The sequence below is a fragment of the Trichechus manatus genome, unplaced genomic scaffold, assembly GCF_000243295.1.
Source record: "Trichechus manatus latirostris isolate Lorelei unplaced genomic scaffold, TriManLat1.0 scaffold00044, whole genome shotgun sequence".
NCBI lineage: Eukaryota > Metazoa > Chordata > Mammalia > Sirenia > Trichechidae > Trichechus > Trichechus manatus.
In genome coordinates this window covers 11,590,923-11,612,599 of record NW_004443980.1, presented here as the reverse complement: position 1 = coordinate 11,612,599, position 21,677 = coordinate 11,590,923, and positions in this window count along the sequence as shown.

The window sequence follows — 21,677 nt, the reverse complement described above, 5'->3', positions numbered from 1 at the left end:
AGCAGAGCAGCAGGATACAAGATAAACATACAAAAATCGGTTGGATTCCTATACACCCATAAAGCAAATGACGAAAAGGAAATCAGGAAAACAATACCATTTATAATAGTCCCTAAAACAATAAAATACTTAGGAGTAAATCTAAGCAGTGATGTAAAAGACCTATACAAAGAAAACTACAAAACATTACTGCAAGAAACCAAAAGAAACCTACATAAATGGAAAAACATACCATGCTCATGGATAGACAGACTCAACATTGTGAAAATGTCAATTCTACCCAAAGCAATCTATAAGTATAACACAATCCCAAACCAAATACCAACAGCATTCTTTAAAGAGATGAATAAACTAATCATTACCTTTATATTGAAAGGGAAGAGGCCCCGGATAAGTAAAGCACTACTGAAGTAGAATAATAAAGTAGGAGGACTCGCATTACCTGACCTCAGAACCTACTATACAGCTATGGTATTCAAACAGCCTGGTATTGGTACAACAATAGACACATTGACCAATGGAACAGAGATATACCCATCCACCTATGGTCATCTGATCTTCAACAAAGGCCCAAAGTCCATCAGATAGGGAAAAGACAGTATTTTTAACAAATGGTGCTGGCAAAACTGGATGTCCATCCGCAAAAAAATGAAACAGGACCCATACCTCACACCACACACAAAAACTAATTCAAAATGGATCAAACACCTAAATATAAAACCAAAAACTATAAAGGTTATTGAAGAAAAAATAGGGTCAATGCTAGAGGCCCTAATACGTGGCATAAACAGGATACAAACAATAACTAACAATACACAAACACCAGAAGATAAGCTAGATAACTGGGATCTTCTAAAAATTAAACACTCATGGTCATCAGAAGTCTTCACCAAAAGAGTAAAATGAGAACCTGAAGACTGGGAAAAAATTTTTGGCTATGACAAATCTGACAAAGTTCTAAACTCTAAAATGTACAGGAAAATCCAACACTTCTACAAGAAAAAACAAATAATCCAATTAAAAAATGGGCAAAGGATATGGAAAAGACACTTCACCAAAGAAGACATTTGGCCAGCTAACAGACACATGAGGAAATGCTTGAGATCATTAATCATCAGAGAAATGCAAATCAAAACCACAATGAGAATCCATCTCACCCCAACATTACTGGCATGAGTTAAGAAAGAAAATAACAAATGTTGGAGAGGCTGTGGGGAGATTGCAACACTTGTGCACTGCTGGTGGGCATGCAAAAGGATATAACCATTTGGGAAAACGATACGGTGCTTCCCTAGAAAGCTAGAAATAGAAATACCAAATGATCCAGCAATCCCACACCCAGGAATATATCCCAGAGAAATGTCTTAGTCATCTAGTGCTGCTACAACAGAAATACCACAAATGGATGGCTTTATCAAAGAGAAACATATTCTCTCAAAGTCCAAATGCAGGGCGTCAGCTCCAGGGGAAGGCTTTCTCTCCCCATCAGCTCTGGAGGAAGATTCTTGTTATCAATCTTCCCTTGGTCTGGGAGCATCTCATCACAGGAACCTCAGGTCCAAACGATCTGCTCTGCTCCCGGTGCTGCTTTCTTGGTTGTATGAGGTCCCCCTGTCTCTCTGCTCCCTTCTCTCTTTTATATCTCAAAAGACATTGACTTAAGACACTATCTAATCTTGTAGATCTCATCAATATAACTGTCACTAATCCATCTGATTACATCATAGTAATAGGATTTATAAAACATAGGGAAATCACTTCAGATGACAAAATGGTAGCCAAGTTTACAGATATTTTTGGAGGATACAACTCAATCCATGACAAGAAATAACAGCCATCACAGGAATAGACATATGCACACCCATGTTCATTGCAGCATTAGTCACAATAGCAAAAAGGTGGAAAGAACCTAAATGCCTGCCAATAGATGAATGGTTAAACAAACTATGATACACACACAAAATGGAACACTACACAACGACAAAGAACAATGAGGAATCTGCAAAACATCTCACAACATGGATGAATCTGGAGGGCATTATGCTGAGTGAAATAAGTCAATCACAAAAGGACAAACATTGTATGAGACCACTATTATAAAAACTCATGAAAATCTTTACACACAAAAATAAACAATCTTTGATGGTTATGAGGGAGGGGAGTTGTGGGGAGGGAAAAAAATAGGTAGACAATAGATAAGTGGTAACTATGGTGAAGAGTAAGATAGTACCCAATACTGGGGAAGCCAGCACAACTTGTTCGGGGTAAGGTGATGGAAGTGCCATGGACAAATCCAAACTCCCTTAGAGAATGAATTACTGTGCTGAAGGTTGTGGGGACCATGGTCTCCAGGAACATCTAGCTCAATTGGCATGACATAGTTTATAAAGAAAGTGTTCTACATTTTACTTTAGTGAGTAACGTCTAGGTTCTTAAAAGATTACAAGTGGCTATCTAAGATACTCCACTGGCCTCACCCCGTCTTGAGCAAGAGAGAATGAAGAAAACCAAAGACACAAGGGAAAGAATTAGTCCAGAGGACTAATGGACCACAACTACCACAGCCTCCACCAGACTGAGTCCAGTACAACTAGATGGTGCCCAGCTACTGTCACCCACTGCTCTGCCAGGTCACAATAGAGGGTCCTGGACAGAGTTGGAGAAAAATGTAGAATAAAATTCAACTCACACACACACAAAAAAAGATCAGACTTACTGGTCTGACAGAGACTAGAGAAATCCCTAGAGTATGGCACCCGGACTCCCTTTTAACTCAGTACTGAAGTCACTTCTGAGGTTAACCCTTCAGCCAAAGATTAGACAGTCCCATAAACAAAATGAGACTAATGCGCATATCGGCACAGAGGCAAGGACGAGAAGGCAGGAGGGGACAGGAAAGCTGGTAACAGGGAACCTGAAGTCAAGAAGGGGAGAGTGTTGACATGTCATGGTGTTGGCAACCAATGTCACAAAACAATATGTGTATTAACTGTTTAATGAGAAACTAATTTGCTCTGTAAACCCTCATCTAAAATACACTAAAAAAAAAAGATTTCAGCCAACCCCCCTTCCCCCCCAAAAATAGTGGATAGTCTATCAAAGCCCAGGGGTAGATGTTCTGTCACGACCAATGTTACATAGCTAGAAAGTGCCATATAGGGAGAAAATATGGGAAAGTATGTGTGAGAGCAGCAAACTAATAGGGGCAGATATAAAACTCCTCTAAGGAGACTTCAGAAATTTTGAGATTTTTTCAGATTATCCAAATACATGGAGCACTTAAAGGGGAGAAATGTGGAGACTGGCTGAATGAAAGTTATTTCAAACAGTTGAAGCTGTATGCTCGAGTTCGAACTGAGAAAAGAGGATGGGGACTTACCATATTTTTTTTGCAAATAACGTGTGTGTTCTACGTTTTTTTTTGCCAACTGCAACCCTACTCCCCCACGCTATGTTCGTAATTGCGCTATGTCCATTTTTTTGAACATGTTGCCGATTTCAACTGACACTGAGAAAATATTATTAAACTATGAAATAAGTAGACCTAACATAACCTAATGGTTTCACTTAACACAATCTGATAAGGTTTTCACATCCAACTGTTGAGCTAATGTGCTATAATTAACAAATAGAAACAAATGCACAATTGTGATTGTTTATTTTCTGATTACTAGGGGACTACCAAAGTCAATCCATGACTTCTTGACCTTAGCTTATACCTTTGTTATACAGTCATCAACAAAAGTAACATTTTTATGCAGTAAGTCCCCGGGTTACAAACATCTGACTTCTGGACAACTTGTACTTGCCCTTTGACATTATGTCAATTTGCCCTCACTTTGAAACGACTGAACCAATCCCTAAACCAAAACCAAATTCATAGCTGTAGAGTCAATTCCGACTCATAGTGACCCTACAGGACAGAGTAGAATTGCCCCATAGGTTTCAAAGGAGCAGCTGGTGGATTTGAACTGCCAACTGTTTGGTTAGCAGCCAGGCTCTTAACCACTGCACCACCAGGTCCCCGAAGCAACCCCTACTCTCAACAAATTCTTCATCGCAATCACCTTCACTCGCTGCATGTACAGTTTTTAAATCACTGAAAAAGCTTCAAGTTTTTTCTTGCACTAAAACCAAAACCAAACCCACTGCCGTCGAGTCAATTCCGACTCATAGCTACCCTATAGGACAGAGTAGAACTGCGTCACAGTTTCCAAGGAGTGCCTGGTGGATTCAAACTGCTGACCTTTTGGGTAGCAGCCATACCTCTTAACCACTATGCCACCAGGGTAAGGCTAAATAAGAACAATATGCACCTGTTCAACTTACCTTCAAATTCTTAAAGACACACTCAGGAACGGATCTTGTTCGTGGGGACTGCCTGCACACCTAAGCAAGAGTTTAAAGAAAATGAACAGAATAATATGATTTACCCGTAATATGGAAGGATGGGTGAATGAGGTCAAAATTCACTTCTGGAAATGCCACAAGACATGCATGGAACATGCATGGGCAAGCTATGTCAGAATTGTTTTACTTAATTTCATCATTCCCATGTGCTTTATGTGTGGACGTGTTATTTACATGGGCGCCTTATTTCCAAAAAAAGAAAGGTACACTCAATTAGAGGAAAAGAGACATATACAGAGTGTTGAATGAGATGGGGAACAGAATAGACATCCGAGAAGGTCTTGAGTGCTGTGTACGAATAATGAGCTTTTTAGTGAATGGCAGCTATAATTTTGGCAGAAGAACTGAAGAAATGCTGCAGAATTTAGAGTTCAGAGCTGATGTAATACTTATAAAGCTATGACCCATGTGGTCCAGTCCCTAAGCAGTGTCACATTTACAAAATCACAGCACAAACAGACAATCCAAGTTTTAATATGGCTCTCAAAAATATTTGAGGGAGTCCAACTAAATGACCCAAAACATTTCTTATCGAAATTTCTCTTCCTTTCTAATCTTCAACACCAAGCTCCAAGAGGGTTATGTGTACAGGTCTATTGGCTCAACTGTCTTTACTGAGTAAGTTATCTAATAAACAATAATCTATATTTGGATATATTAATAGCCTTTTTAAGATGTATTTGTACAAATAATTTTCACGTAGCTTCTAGATTGCAGAAGGCTTTCTGCTGGAGTTCCTTTATTTTGCATTTAACCAAGTATACGGGAAAGGTGAGCCACTTAACGTGTCTTGGAAATAGTTGAGAATTCTACCAGTTGCCATGGAATGTCCTGTGTCTTTCTGACAGAGGCTTTATTGGCATGACTAGAGTTATTACTGAGGGAGCTATAATGCCCCTGGGCCTCCAATTTGAGTTATCATCTGCCCAGGAAGGATAGTAGATGGAGGGCTTAAGGAAGATAAATTGTTTTTTTGCAAGAGCCACAAACCCCTGTTGTGTGTACCCATGTGAACACCACTCCAATGGAAAAAACATTACCTACCATGTTGCACTTTTCAGCAATATGGTGCCTATTGGTGCCAATTAAATGGTTAAAATTTGTGCTAAGAGCATATAATTTGGAAACATTTCTTCCAAATTCCTGCAAAAATCAGTACATCTGAAACAAATCAATTGATTTAATAATTTGGCATAAGCAAGTTTTCTCCTTGATAAGTTACAATTGTAAGAAAAGTTCAAGGACAGATCTATTTCATTTTTATATTTTACATAATATTTCCCAAATCCAATTCCATAAGTCATACATGATTAAACATAAAATTTCACTAAAAAATCCACATAAATATTATCCTTTGTTTTAATTTCTCTCCCTTGAGAAATCCTGGAGTAGGTTTTAGACTCTTTATAAAATCAAATCAGAATAATAAATATTCATTAAGTACATGTGATGTGCCAGGCTTTGTCCTAAGTCCTGTGGGAGGGAACAAAGAAGGTTTCTGGCTCCTTAAACTCAGGTAGAAGAAAACTGTTAAGAACTAAATGTTAAATAACATCATAAGATTTAAACAATACTTTAAAACAACAATGGAAGAGATCATACAAGGCCAATTATCAATACAAGTCATACATTAAAATTCCTTTGGGAAGCAGTAGGTCTGCCATTTGGCTGCAGAACAGGGTTTTTGAAAAATAGCAGAGGAGAGAAGCCTAGAGAGAGAAATCTGGCTAAAATTATGGGCCTTAGATGCCAGGTTAAGGTTTTGGAATTTGATTTGGTAGGAAAACCACTGAAAAATTTCAATCTTAAATGTAAGTGGAGAAGTGACAAAATCACAGGAGCACGCTGGGGAGATGAACCTATCAGCTGTGTTGAACTGGACAGAGACACTTCAGATACTGAGACGGGTTAAGAGACTTCTGAAGTTTTGATCTTCTGCCATTTTTCAGATTATTGTAGTCACCCCAGGAAGACGGGATGGACCTCCACCCAAAATTTGGTGCAGATATCTAGAATGATGATTCTACACACACTAAGAGGGTATGGAAAGGCTTGTTACTCTCATAACGAGGCTTTCTGGAGAGAGCAGGGCAGACTCCCAAGCAGGTCCAAAAATGACTTGGGATGGGGGTAACTGGCTTGAATTTTCATGGTGGTTAGAGGGGAAGGCTGGAGCAAAGGTACCCCATATGGACTGGGGCTTACATGGTTTCAACTTTCCCATTGGTGCCAAAGGAGGAAGCATCTAGGCTTTCTTTTCTTGTCCAAATGTGGAGCAGAAGAAAAAAGGGAATTACATGACTTGATAGCTGTCAACAGTCAAATACAAAAGAAGGAGTCAGACTCTTTATTACACACATACAGAGTGGTGAGAGTGATGAGTGCTGAATTAGGGTGCCATGTTAATATCATAAATGAACTATACTCCTCTTTCTGATAGAACCTGTGCTGTGGGAAGCAGGTCACTGGATTTTAATTTTATAGTGTTCAATTTACAGGCCCAGTGAGGGCTTTTGGAATGTCAAAGAGGCTATCTCTAGGGCTTTGATATAAATACCCCAGCAACAGTTGACCTTTTGTTCATTGCTTTTCTTTTCAAGAAAATTATAAAATATTTGCTTATGTTTTGGGGACGATTTTTTTTAAAGACGCAAAGTTAAATGGAGATTGTTTGCTTGTGGGAACAGAATTTTAGGTTTTATTGCTCAGTAAATCAATCAGTTTTGTTTTGTGTGCCAGTTACATGTTCTCAACTCATGTGTGCATAAGAGTCACCTAGAGAACTTGTTTAAAATTCCTCTTCCTGTCCTTAACCCCAGGGATTCTGGATAAGAAGTCTTAGCTGGAACTCAGGAATATGCATCAGACCAGGCATTCTGATGCAGAGGGTTTGCCTGCCTCACCTGAGAAACATTGCCCCACCATGTACCCATCACTGCACCAGGTACTACAGAGGATTCAGGTGAAGTCTAACATAATCACGATCAACAAGAAGTTGACTGCCTTTCTGGCTCTTTCCCTGCTTAAGCAATCTTTTCACTTTTGCACCTATCGTGTGTGTGAAAGCAAAAATAAATGCCAAGACTACAGTTCTGTTAGTTACTGCTCAGGATTTAGCAGTGGTTGAGTGCTTGCTCTGAGAAAGGGTTTTATATAATTTTTCTCATTTGACTTCTACGAAGTTAAATTATTACCTCATTACAGGGTAGAAAATGGAGGCTCAGTAAAATTGAAGATAGAATTGCGCCTCAGTAAGATTAACAGCCAATAAGTGGTAATGCCAGGTTTCAAACCCAATTTTGTTTAACATCAGACTTGTGCTCTTAACCATAACACTCTGTATACTGTCTGGAGCCTGGTGCTAGCTTTTCTATTCTTATCTGAGTGGGGATGGGGTTCCCACGGCACTCAGAGCCAGGGGAAATTAGACAGTTGCCCTCTTGGTTTTCTCACATATTGACAGTAGACTATCAGGTGTTGATGTCACAAGGGTCTGTCTCCCAGGATAAAACCTTCCTTACTCACTGGCATCTCAGCTCTTCCAGGGGCTTCTGGAAGAGCAGAGTCTTACAAGTTGTTTCCCTGTGAGAATAATTTGTTTGGTTAGAATAATTCTTTCAGAACAGGTACATTTAAGAGGCTGAGAGTAGTGAGGGAGGTTGGAAGATGGTGAGTGAAGGAAAAAGTGACATGACATGGGGCTAGGGCAGTATCAAGGGCCATATCATACAGGTCTTTGGGGGCCGCGGTCAGGAATTCGGGTTTGATTCTAAATGTGGTAGAAAGCGAAGGGAGTATTTTAGACAAGGGAGTTAATGGTCTGATTTTATGTCTTTAAAATAGCATTTTGGCTTCTATGTGAAGAATGTGAAGAAGAATAGAACATGAGTTGAAGTTGGAAGATGAGTAAAGAGGTTGTTTTACCCTCAGAATATCTTAAGTGTGTAAAATTCCTCATGAAGAAAAAGCCAACACAGGAAGAAAAATGTGAAGTGTTTAGGCTAGATGGGGTAGACAGAAACTCAGAAAAAAATTCTATTTTGTTTTTTTAGCCCAAAGAAAGTTTGAAGAGAAGGTAGGAAATAGAGAAGTAAAGCGATAATCAGAACTTGAACATTTTATCAGGCGCAAGGGAGAATGAAGAAAACAAGATACAAGGAAAAGATTAGTCCAAAGGACTAATGGACCACAACTACCACGGACTCCACCAGACTGAGTCCAGTACAACTAGATGGTGCCCGGCTACCACCACTGACTGCTCTGAGATCACAACAGAGGGTTCTGGACAGAGCTGGAGAAAAATGTAGAACAAAATTCTAACTCACAAAAAAAGAGCAGACTTACTGGCCTCACAGAGACTGGAGAAACCCTGAGAGTATGGCCCCCGAACACCCTTTTAGCTCAGTAATGAAGTCATTCCTGAGGTTCACCCTTCAGCCAAAGATTAGACAGCCCCATAAAACAAAACGAGACTAATGGGGCACAACAGTCCAGGGACAAGGACTAGAAGGCAGGAGGGGGCAGGAAAGCCGGTAATAGGGAACCCAAGGTTGAGAAGGGACAGTGTTGACATGTCCTGGGGTTGTTAACCATTGTCATAAAACAATACATGTACTGTTTAACGAGAAACTATTTGTTCTGTAAACCTTCATCTAAAGTATAATAATAATAAAAAAAAAGACGCAATCAAAAAAAAAAACAAAGAACATTTTCAGATTTCACCGTTTCTGCACGGTGCAACCCATGGCCTTTCTAGGCTATACAGCGTGTACCAGATCTGCAACAATTCGTGGAAGTCCATGTACCGACATGTAAGACAACCTAGGAACGCTCCACTCCCAGGGCTGGATTGAGACATGGGGGGAGGCCAATGCTTTAGTACTCTTTCAAACCAGTATTTAAACAAAAAATGTATTCAACATTTTTTGTTATTGTTGTTGGGGTGGGGAGAAACTGACTTTCTGTGAAAAATTAAACAGCCTATTTCATTATGTTTGTCTGTCCTCTTCTCAAAAACAAAATTCTATTTGTAAACAATTTAGGATTAGGATTTTTGTGGGAGACATGAAGGAGAGGTAAAGGGGGTGGTTTACACTGTATACACAGAAGACAGTTTCTGCTGAAATATCTCCAGTAAATGTATTTCTTCTCTCAAGTCTCTCTTCTTGATCTCGGTTGTCTCTCTTTTTGTCTCTCTGGTGCTTAGCTTTTTTACTCCCTGTCTGCCCGTTCCTGAATATTTACCCCTTTTCTGTCATGTCTATTTCTCCCCTTTCATCTGCAGAGCATTCCAGAGTGCTGTCTTCATCCAAGTTCCAGCCTGTACAATTGTAAACAACTTTTTCTGCTCTCACCACTATCTTCAAATGCTGTGCCATCTCCCTTACCTTCCCCTTTGGTGACAGTTATAGATCCCTGCTAAATTCTCTCAGCAGTGGGGCACATCTAGCGCAACCAATGAAAAACCATGACATGAACAGAGAAACCAATAGATGAAGGCTGCTGAAAGTCCACCAAACAAGACAAGAGTCATATATGCAAAAGATAAAATTCCTTCTGCAAACTGTACTGGTGCGTGACTAAGCGGATGAAATAACTTCAAAACAAGATGACCAGAGACACATATCCAATAAGAAGGATAAACGAGGGTTCTGAAATGTACACATGGGCCCAGCCAAAGACCAGATGGTGTATAAGTATCCCAAATAAGCATGACCACAAATTCCTTTTTACACAAATTGTATATAGACATGATGCTTGTACTTCCTGTTGGAATAGGTGAAATTCCATCAAACCCTCATATTGTTCTCCCATGTCTCATACCCAAGAATTTAGATTTCTGACCACTTTCTTGTTTAGAATAGCTTAATCATCAGATGTTAAAACACCCACTGTAAATAAAGTAAAAATCTTCCTCTCACAAAAATTTAGAAACAGATAGTAGTGATGGTCACACGACACAATGAATGTCATTAATGTCACTTGAATGAACATGTAAAAAATTTGGAAATGGGAAATGTTTTGTTATATATACATATGTTTTTTACCACAATAAAAAAAAAGTTAAAAAAAAATTCCATCTCACAAAGAAAGCTTCTATGCCTGCCTAACCCAAGCTCAGGGCTCTCACTAAGGGGAAGCTTTTCCCTGCCCCCAGAACCTTAAAACCAGTTGCCGTCCAGTTGATTCCAACTCTTGGCAACCTCATGAGTGTCAGAGTAGAACCGTGTTCCATAGTGCTTTCAATGGCTGATTTTTGGGAAATAGATTGCCAGGCTTTTCTTCTGAGGCACCCCTGGTTGGACACGAACCTCCAACCTATTGGTTACCACCCGAGCATGTTAGCCATTTGCACCACCCAGTCCCATCCACATAAGTAGTTTCTGCTCTGGGTGTCTTCCTTATCACGGTAGTCCTTGCCAGGTTGGAGAGCTCACAGGCATCCCTACTCTGCTTTTCTGTCACTCTGACATCTTACCAATGTTCATGGTAGACCTGATTTGCTGTATCCTCAGCCACTGCCTGAACATGCTCTAAGGTGGTTAACGACTGGAACTGTGGCACCTCTCTCACCTGGCTTCAAATATGATTGCCATAAAATTTAATTCCTCGTGTCTCCCAAATCTGTGCCTCTTCTCGTCATCCCCACTGCCATCTGTCTACGTCGTCATTATCTCTCACCTGGATGGCTGCAACAGCCTTCTAGCTGACCTCCCTGTACCCTCTCCTAATCCTTTCCAGTCTGCTTTCGCACAGCAGCCAGAGAGATCATTTTAAAAAACAAATTTTACAAGTCACCTCTAACTCCTTGATTAAAATTCTTCAATGACTTTTATTTGCTTTTAGGATGAAGACTTAAATCTTGACACAGCCCATGTGGGCTCTTTGCAGTCTGGCCCCTGCCTACTTCTTTTTTTAAAAAAATATTTTATTGTGTTTTTGGTGAAAGTTTACACAGAACATTAGGTTCTCATTTAACAATTTCTATACATATTGTTCAGTGACGTTGGTTATATTCTTCACAATATATCAGCATTCTCGTTATTTCCATTTTGGTTGTTCTGTTTCCATTAATCTAGCTTCCTGTCCCCGTTAGCCTTCTCATCTTTGGTCTAGGGTAAATGGTAACCATTTGTTTTCATCTAGACAATTGTTTTAAGGAGAACAGTACTCATGAGTGGTATTATTTATTTTATGGGTCAATCTATCATTTGGCTGAAAGGTGACCTCGGGGAGTGGTTTGAGTTTCAAGTTTAAAGAATATCTCAGGGTGACAGCCTTGGGGGTTCATGTAGTCTCTACCAGTCCAGTAAGTCTGGCCTTTTTTAAGGAATTTTGTTCTACATTTTTTCGCATTCTATCCAGGACCATCTATTGGATCCCTGGTCAGAATGGTCAGTAGTGGTAGCCAGGCATCATCTAGTTCTTCTGGTCTCAAGGTAGGTGATATTGTTGTTTGTATAGACTATTGGTTCTGTAGACTAGTTTCTTCTCTGAGTCTTCATTTTCCTTCTTTCTCTTTAGCTCCAGAAGAGTAGAGGCCAATTGTTTTATCTTAGATGGCCACTTGCAAGCTTTTAAGACCCCAGACGCTACTCACCAAACTAGGATGTAGAACGTTGTCTTTATCGACTATGTCATGCCAGTTGAGTTGCTCCATAAGTCTATGGTTCTAAGCCCTCAAACCCAGTAGACCAATCCTATGAGGTGTTTGGTTGTATCTAGCAAGTATCTATAACTATGCTCCCTATGTGCTTTATTTTATACTTGAAAATATATGCAGGACACATAAATGTGTATATACTTATGCCTATAGTTATTCATATATGCCTTCCTGTACATATTTATGCACACTTATATATCTATGTAACCAAACACATATTTTTAGTTGTTATTATAATTGTTGCAAAATTCTATATCCTTCAATAATTGTTTTTTTCAAATTTCCATATAGTTCATTGACAGTTACATTTATCACAATTTGTCGGCATTCTCTTTAATTGTGTCTATACCCTTCTATTTGTGTTCAAACACTTGTCTTTACTATGATTCTGCTGTGCTCACTACTTCCACACTTGGAGCCACATTTCCCATCACCAAAAGTAACAAGTCTCTAAGTTCTAAATCGTACTTACCCCTCCCCCCCTGTAACCACCAATGAATATTGGTCTCTCTATATTTAACTTGTACTTGTCTTTTTATAAAAGAGGGATCATACAATATTTATCCTTATATTCTTGACTTATTTCACTTAGCATTTATGCCCTTCAGGTCCATCCATGTTATAATTTGTTTCGCAGACTCATCATTGTTCTTTATGGTTGTGCGGTATTCCATTGTGTGTTATGTACCACAATTTGCTTATCCATTCATGGGTTGATAGGCACTTCAGTTGTTTCCATTGTTTTGCTACAGTGAATAAAGCTGCAATGAACACAAGAGTGCATATGTCTGGTCATGTCAGTAGTTTTAGGTCTACGGTATATTCCTAGGAGTGGGATTGTTGGATCGTAAGGTAGCTCTATTTCTAGTTTTTTGAGAAAGCATCGAACTGTTTTCCATAGTGGTTGTACCATTTTACAGTCCTGCCAGCAATGAATAAGGGTTCCAATCTCCCCACATCCTCACCAACATTTGTTGTTTTCTTTTTTTAAAATCAGTGCCACTTTAGTAGGAGTGAGATGGTATCTCGTTGTAGTTCTGATTTGCATCTCTCTAATGACTAATGATTGTGAGCATCTTTTCATGTCTTTGTTGGCTGCTTGGATGTCTTCTTTGGTCAAGGTTCTGTTCATGTCTTTGCCATTTTATAATTGGGTTGTTTGTCTTTTTGTTGCTATGTTGTTGAAGTTTTCTATGAATTTTGGAGGTTAGACCCTTATCTGATACGTCTTTTATGAAATTTTTTTTCAGTCTGTAGGTAGGTTCTCTTTTTACTCTTTTGATAATGTCTATTGATGAGCAGAAGTCCCCTACTATTATTTTGGAGTTGTCAATTTCTCCTTTCATATAAGTCAGAATTTGTTTCATGTATTTTGGTACACTGCTGTTAGACGCATATATATTTATAATTTTTATGTCTTCTTGTTGAATTGGCCCTTTTATTATTATGCAATGCCTTTCTTTATCTCTTGTAATAGATTTTGATTTAAGATCTATTTTATCTGATATCCGTGTGGCCACCCTGCTGTTTTTTGTTTACTGGCAGCATGGAATATTTTTCTCCATCTTTTTATTTTCAGTCTGTTGTGTCCTTGTGTCTGAGGTGGGGTTCTTGTAGACAGCAAAAGATGGATCATGTTATTTTTAATCCATTCTGCAACTCTCTGTCTTTTGCTTGGGGCATTTAGGCCATTTACATTTAAGGTTATTACTGAAAACTAATTGTCTACCTCACTCATTTTGTTATTTGTTTTTTGAGTGTTTCGTATCTTGTTTGTTTATTATACTGATTTTTCTGGTTTTGTTTGTATTTGGGTGCTTTCTTGTGATGAGACTTTTTGTTAACTTGCTTCTTTTCTCCTGAGTGTTTCTTCTTAGTGGTTACCACATATGTTACATGACATGACTTAACAATAACTACAGCATCTAGCATATGAATAACTGTTAACATACAACCTTAACATAATGAATCTATTCTTGATATGCTCCTCCCTCCCTCCCTCATTTCTGTTAGTGTGTCTCCAGCAACATCAATATACAACCTGTATTCAATAGGTTTAGTTTGTGCTTATTTCTTAACTTTCTTGCCTTTCCATTTGGATTACTCCCTTGAGTAATACTTGGAAAGCTGGCCTGCTGGTGGCAAAGTCCCAGAGCTTCTGTTTGTTTGGGAATGTCTTGGTTACCCCTTGTTTTTGAATGATGATTTTGCTGGGTAAAGTATTCTTGGTTGGCAATTGTTTTGGTTCAGTATTTTATATGCATCTTCCAGCCTCTAGAGTTTCTGGGGAGAAATCCACACTGATTTTTATGAAAGATCCTTGGTATGTTAAATTGTGTTTTTCTCTTGCTGCTTTCAAAAATCTCTCCTTGTCTTTGGTTTTCAAGAATTTTATTAGGCTATGTCGTGGAGTTGATCTTTTTGTGTTTCTTCCGATTGGGGACTTGATAAGTTCTGATATTTTGTCTTCTAATTCAGATATTTTATCCTCTGCTTGTCCGATTCTATTGTTGAGTGTTTCTCTTGTTTTTTTTTTTTTTAATTCAGATATTTTATTCTTCAGTTCCAGTAGTTCTCTTTTTTTTTAAAATGTTTTCAAATTCCTTGTTGAAGCTTTCATTTTGTTCCTGCACTTGCTTTCTGAAATCTGCTAGTTTTTTTTGTGGTTTTTTGCTTTCTTTAAACATATTTAGCATGGCATAGTCTGAAAAATTATCACTTCTTTGCATTATTCTGGCCTCTGTAGGAGCAATTTCCTCTTCTTCATGTTTTGCTTTTGAGTGTTCCTCCTTCTCTTGTGCCTTTGTGTTTTTTACTAGTTTTTGTTGAACTTGAGCCATTTTGTTCTCTCTTCTTTAATCTTTTTTTTCTGTTATTGTGAGAAAATTCAAGAGATCTGTATGCTTGGTCTCTGGGATTCAATACATACACGCGGAACCGGGGGGTTTCGCTGGATGCCTCTGCTGTACGCGACGAGGATCGACTTTGCTGCGGTGGTGGTGAGGGTTATTTTTTAAGCTTTTGCCTCACCAGTGCCCCTGTACTGGCATACCCACTACCCATAGTGTCCTACTGGGGTGGCCTCCTGCTTGCCTGTCAGTGTGGACTGATCCCCTGGCCCTGTTGCCCTTGCAGCTTTTCCCGGTCCTAGTGCCCATTAGTTTCAGGCCTCAGTGAGGTTCCATAGTACTCTCACGCTGTGTTAAGGTCTTCCTTCACGCCTCTCTCAGTTGTGTGGCCTGCTAACTCCCACTGCTAATTTGTGCTGCCTTAAAAAAATCTGACTAGACCTTCCTTAAATAAGCTCCCTTTCTGTGTTTCCTGCTTGGGGTGTTACACAGTCCTGTCCCAAAATGGCTGTGATGAGCTTGTGCTCCCCATGTTAGCGGATACGATCTCAGTTTTTTTGCAGACCCCGTTCCTCCTCTCCTCTGCTTCTGGACTCACCCTGATTCTCCTACTCCTCAGCTGCTGTCCAGAGTTCTGAGATCTCAGTTTGTGCTTGTTATTATTCGTTGTTCAGTGTGTTAGTTGCTGGGGGAGTAGATGGGAGCATCCACTCACTTCCCCGTCTTGCTCCGCCTTCCCCTGACTACTTCTTAAACTTCATCTAGTACCCTACTCTCCCTTGCTGTGCTCCAGGCACTCTAATCTGTCAATCACTTGAACATTCCATGGTCCTACCCTAGGGTCTTTGCGTGTGCTTTTTTCTCTGCTTGAAATGCTGCCTCCACTGGTTACTTGCTTGGAGATTTTCCTTTCTCCCCTCAGACTATGTAGTAATTTTTGTTATCAGATTTTATAGCAGCATATATTTCTCATTTACAGCACTTACTTACAACTATCTGTATACACCTGTATGAGGCACTGGTGGTTCAATGGTAGAATTACCACTCTTCTCATGCAGGAGACCAAGCTTCAACTCCCGGCTAGTGCAACTCATGCATAGCCACCGCCCATCTGTCATTGGAGACTTATGTGTTGCTTATGATGTTGAATAGGTTTCAGTGGTGCTCCCAGACTAAGATACAGTAGGAAGAAAGGGCTGGCAATTTACTTTTCAAAATCATCCAATGAAAATCCTATGGATCACAGTGGAACCAATCTGTAGCTGATCATGGGATGGCACAGAACCGGGCAGTGTTTTGTTCTGTTGTGCATTGGCTTGCCATGAGTTGGGGTTGACTCAACAGCAGCCAACAACAACAACAGCAGTATATCTGTATAATTTGTATAATGTGTGGCTCTTTTACTAGAGTATGAAATTCATGAACTCAGGGGCTGAATCTGCCTGGCTCACTACGGTATCCTTAGCATCTAGCAATGTGTCTCACTCAATAATAACAACACTCAATAATAGTAAACATTCAATAATAGTAAATACACAATAAATATTTTGTTGAATGAATAAATAAGCTCATGGTTATCACTGAGATTTCGTGAGATGAGACTTGTGACGACAAGACAGAGGTGTAATGGCTTATCTTGAATCAAATAAGCAGATATAATAGAAGAGGAAGAAGTCTCCACGTGATGGCCATGGCTATCAAAAGAGAGAACCACAGACTTGAGACAACAGATAATGCCGAGTGCACTTGGAGAAGATGAAAGGAGACAGGCCCCAGGGAGTCATTAGTAGAACAACTACTTGAGTGTTAGTAAAGCATATTTCAAAATGTTCAAAGGAAAACTTGTTCTAAAACCATGGATGAAGCCTTTATAAGGGCTTGTAAAACAAATGATGAACAATTCTTAAGACTAGGCAAAGGTGAGAAGACAAGAGAACATCTCATATTGGGGGCTTTGTACATAGAGATCCCCCGGTGTAAGATGTTCTCCTGTCTTCTCACCTTTGCCTAGTCTTAAGAATCGTTTTTGTTTTACTCCCTTATGAAGGTTCCATCTGTACATAGAGAAAGTGTTCAGCTGCTAACCAAAAGGTTGGCAGTTTAAGTCCACCAGCTGCTCCTTGGAAACCCTATGGGGCAGTTCTTTTCTGTCCTATAGAGTTGTTGTAAGTCAGAATCGACTAGATGGCAATGGGTTTTGGTTTTGGTTTGAGTACATAGAGAAATGTTGGGAGGTGAGTCTGATGAGTTAAGAAGGGACAATCTAGGCCTTTTATGATGCTTTATGCAAAAGCTGGACAATGAATAAGGAAGACTGAAGAAGAATTGATGCATCTGAATTATGGTGTTGGCAAAGAATACTGGATATGCCATGGACTGTCAGAAGAACGAACAAATCTGTTTTGGAATAAGTACAGCCAGAATGCTCCTTAGAAGCAAGGATGGCGAGACTTTGTATCACGTACTTTGGACATGTTATCAGGAGGGACCAGTCCCTGAAGAAGGATATCATACTTGGTAAAGCAGAGGGTCAGCAAAAAGAGGAAGACAGCCAATGAGATGGATTGACACAGTGACTGCAGCAGTGGGCTCAAACATAGCCAACGATTGTGAGGATGGCGTGGGACAGGGCAGTGTTTCATTCTGTTGTACACAGGGTTGCTATGAGTCACAATCAACTTGACAGCACCTAAAAACAACTTGATACTTTAAGGAAGTTGAATGCTACCCCATAACATACACTGTGGAGGAAGGCGGCACTGAAAGGATTTATGAAAGAGGATGACATGACCATATGTGTGATTTAAAAGGCATTTCTGAATTAGGTGAATAGTTGATTGATAAAATCTCTTTCAATTCCAAGATGGTTCAATTCAGTGGTTTTCTGATTTGTTTGACGGCTCATATACTCTCACCAAGCTTCCTCAAGTGACAGGAGGCCTTTGTTGGCTCTTGTCTCATGAGGAGGAAAGGTCTTAGGTTAGGCACAAATTGCTTCTTGTGTAATAACAATGCCAGCCACACAATGGGATTTTGAAGATTTAATTATATTACTTTGTTAATTATAAAAGGTTGTGTAAATGTCACTTGTTTAATTTTAACTTTCTGAGCTGCTGGTTTACAGGGCTGATTATTAATGCAATTGAGTAATTACGTATTGAGTATATAAAATGACAGTTTTAGGTCATTGCTTAGAAATTATTGAAATGCATACTTTAAAATAAGTGATGATTTTATGTCTATATATCTGTGTCTTTAGTAAGTATGAGTACTTTGTATGCATAGGTTTATTTGTAAGTATAGCATAATGGAAGCCCTATGGGGCAGTTCTACTCTATCCTGTAGGTCACTGTAAGTCAGAATTGATTTGACCGCAATGTTTTTTTTCTTAATAGCATAATTTTAATTCTGGCATTTGTGAAGAACAAAGTGACTTAAAAAGCTTTGCAGAAGTTGTAATTATGGAGTTTTTAAAAGACAGGCTTAAAAATGGAAATACTTTTTATTTTCTTCTGATTAGAAAAGTTCAAAAGTTCATAAAAATGTCCAGCAATCTAGACAAGTAGAAAGAGAAAGTTAACAATCACCTATAATTCTATGATCAAAAAGTCACTCCTGTAAACATAAATATATGGAACAGTCACATATGGAATGATCTACATAATAAAATCATGGAATTTTTCATTTCAATAAACGTAAATCCTACATCATTTTTTATAATTTATTTTGAAATAATTTCAAACTTAAAGTTGTAAGAATAGGGCAACGAATGCCATATCCAAATTTCTTTGTATTGACATTTTACTATATTTGCACCTTATTCTCACTCTGTGTCTATATATACACACACACAGACACACGCAGATTAATATATACGTACACACATACACATAATATGCACATAGATACACACATATACACACACACATATATATGCACACATGTATATCCATATATCTCCATTATCATTAATCTTTTTCTGATTCATTTGAGAGAAAGTTGCAAACATGATGCTCCATCATCTCTAAATAGTATGCATTTCCCTGCAAACCAGGGTGCTTTCCTACATTTCTACCAGACAACCTTCTCAGTCAGGAAATTAACACCGATGCAACACTACCCTCCAACCCACAGACCCAGTTCAGATTTCCTCAGCTACCTCTTTCTGATCCAGGGCCCAATCTAGAATCACGTGCTGCATTTCGTTGTCATATCTCTTGAATCTTCTTCAGTCTGGAACAGTTCCCCACTCTTATCCTGTCTTTCATGGACTTGACATTATTAAAGCGTACAGGGCCTTCATTCTGTATAATGCTTCTCAACCTTGGTCTGTTCAGTGTTTCCTCATGTCCAGACTCAGGCCATACATTCTTTTCATGTGTCACATCAGGAGGCACCAGCATGCTGACCCATCCCACCACTGGTGATATAAACCTTGACCACCTGATGTGACAGGCAGAGTGTTCTTGTTGTTGTTGCCGGAACCACGGCAACCTCATGCACAATGGAATCAGACCACTGTGATTCATAGGGCTTTCACTGACTGATTTTTTTGGAAGCAGACTGCCAGGCCTTTCTTCCTAATCTGTTTTAGTCTGGAAGCTCTGCTGTAACCAGTGACCTTGTTGGTATTTGAAATACCAGTGGCATAGCTTCCAACATCACAGCAACGTGCAAGCCACCATACGACAAACTGACAGATGTGTGGTGGGTTTAGAATTTACAAAACTTAAATTTTAATCTGTAGGTTGAATGACAGCTCATGGAATTACAGAATCATAGAATTTTAGAACTGAATGGGACTTTCACAACATTTAAACAGATCTCTAACCCATCAGTCATGGCTGACTGACCTTGTTGATCACAAGCTGGACCTGCTGCCATGTTCCTCTCACCTCACTTTCCTGGCACTGCCAACTGGGACCCTCCCAGGAAATCACTGCTTTAAAGGTGATGCAAGGTCTGCTCTGCCCATGCCTGGAGGACAGATCAAAAAGATAAAACATCGGAGGCTCAAGGGCAACCCAGCTCCACTCTCAAGGTCATTTATTTGCATATTATTTTTACCTTGTTTTATTCCAAAAATTATTTACAGTTGAATATGAAAACATTGCCACAATGCCACAGGATAATTGAGGAAATCAGAGGGAAGGAACAATAAGGAAAATAAAAATAAAACCACAGGTAAAATTAATACACAAAATATTTGAAATGAATTTCCTGAGGTGGACTACAGATTTAGCTGTGAACTTTCTAGCGGCCAAGCAAAAAGGAAACACGATTGATTACAATGTTTAAAGTGCCCCAAAATAAAAACAAACTTTTTTTGTTTTTTTTCCCCAAAGATGCATAGTTCTTCCTGATATTGAGAGCTGAGAGAAACAGCTCCTGTGAATTCCCATGGAGATCAACATCCTCAACAATATTTCTGCCATAAATAAAATGGCAAGTTTAGAATGACTTCCTCTGGTTACCTCCCTGTATGCAAGTTAAAGGCATAATGCCAAAGCATAGGCAGTATATGAGGGACCAAAGCAATTAAATCTAAGCCAATTGTTTTTTTTTCTCTTTAGCTATTTTAGATTCAAAAGAAAGAAGCGTATTGTACAGCCTTATGGTACTCTTCCTTGAATATTTCTTACAATTAAGCTTTTGATCATTAAAAAAAAAAGTCCCACAAAAAACTTCACCGTATATTCTCTATTTAGAACCCAATCTCCAGCTTACAAATAAAACTCCCTACATAATTTTTTTTTTTTTAATATACTGAAAGAAGGACAGATCCTCTTATGAAATTCTATGGATAACAAAAAATCTAATTGTTATGGGAATTTTACGTACAGTAAGGAGACAGCCCCACCTTCATCAGAGGTTGGGTAGAGGATGTGCCTTTGCAGGGCCAAGATTTTCCTCAGAGAGTTATGTGTTCACATAATCACACAGAGAAGTGGGCGATTGAGGCCCCAAAGTATTATGGTATATAACACATGCCCACAAACATTTTAGCCTGGAAAATGTTACAATTAGATGATATTAAGCACTCATTAAAAAACAACAACAACAACAACAACAAAAATCCCTTTGCTGTCAAATAGGTTCCAACTCATAGCAACCCTATAGGACAGAGTAGAACTGCCCTGTAAGGTTTCCAAGGAGCGGCTGGTAGATTCAAACTGCCAGCCTTTTGGTTAGGAGCCATAGCTCTTAACCTCTTTGATCACCCATAGTGACCATTAAAAAAAATACAACAACAACAGAAAAAACAAAGATACAGTCTAATTTAAAGAAGTAATGTAATGCATTGTTTAATAAAAACTGATTACAAGTTGCAATCTTTGAGCTCACAATGATAGCTAGGATTCTAGAAAGGTTGGTCTTCACTCATTCTTTGTGTCAAATGTCAGTAAGAACAGTTGCGTAGTTTCCGACACAACCTTGTCTCATCAGTTTCTAACTAGGATGGAATAGCTGTGGCATGCCTACACTCCTTTTGAAAAATAAGAAGCCATGCAAAGTAAAAAACAAAATCTCTTCAAAGGCATCAGAGATCTGCCAAAGCAACCAGGACGTATGGGCTAAGATCCAAGAGAAAGGGACCAGCAGAGAAGTGAGCTGACATTCTGCGTCTGCGTTTCTCATTGGGCATTTGCTGATTCCTGGTCTGGGTCAAGAGACTGAGAATCTGGACAGAGGGCTGCAGCTGAGAGTTAGAGAATACAATAACAAAAACATGACTGCATGGGGGGAAATATAAA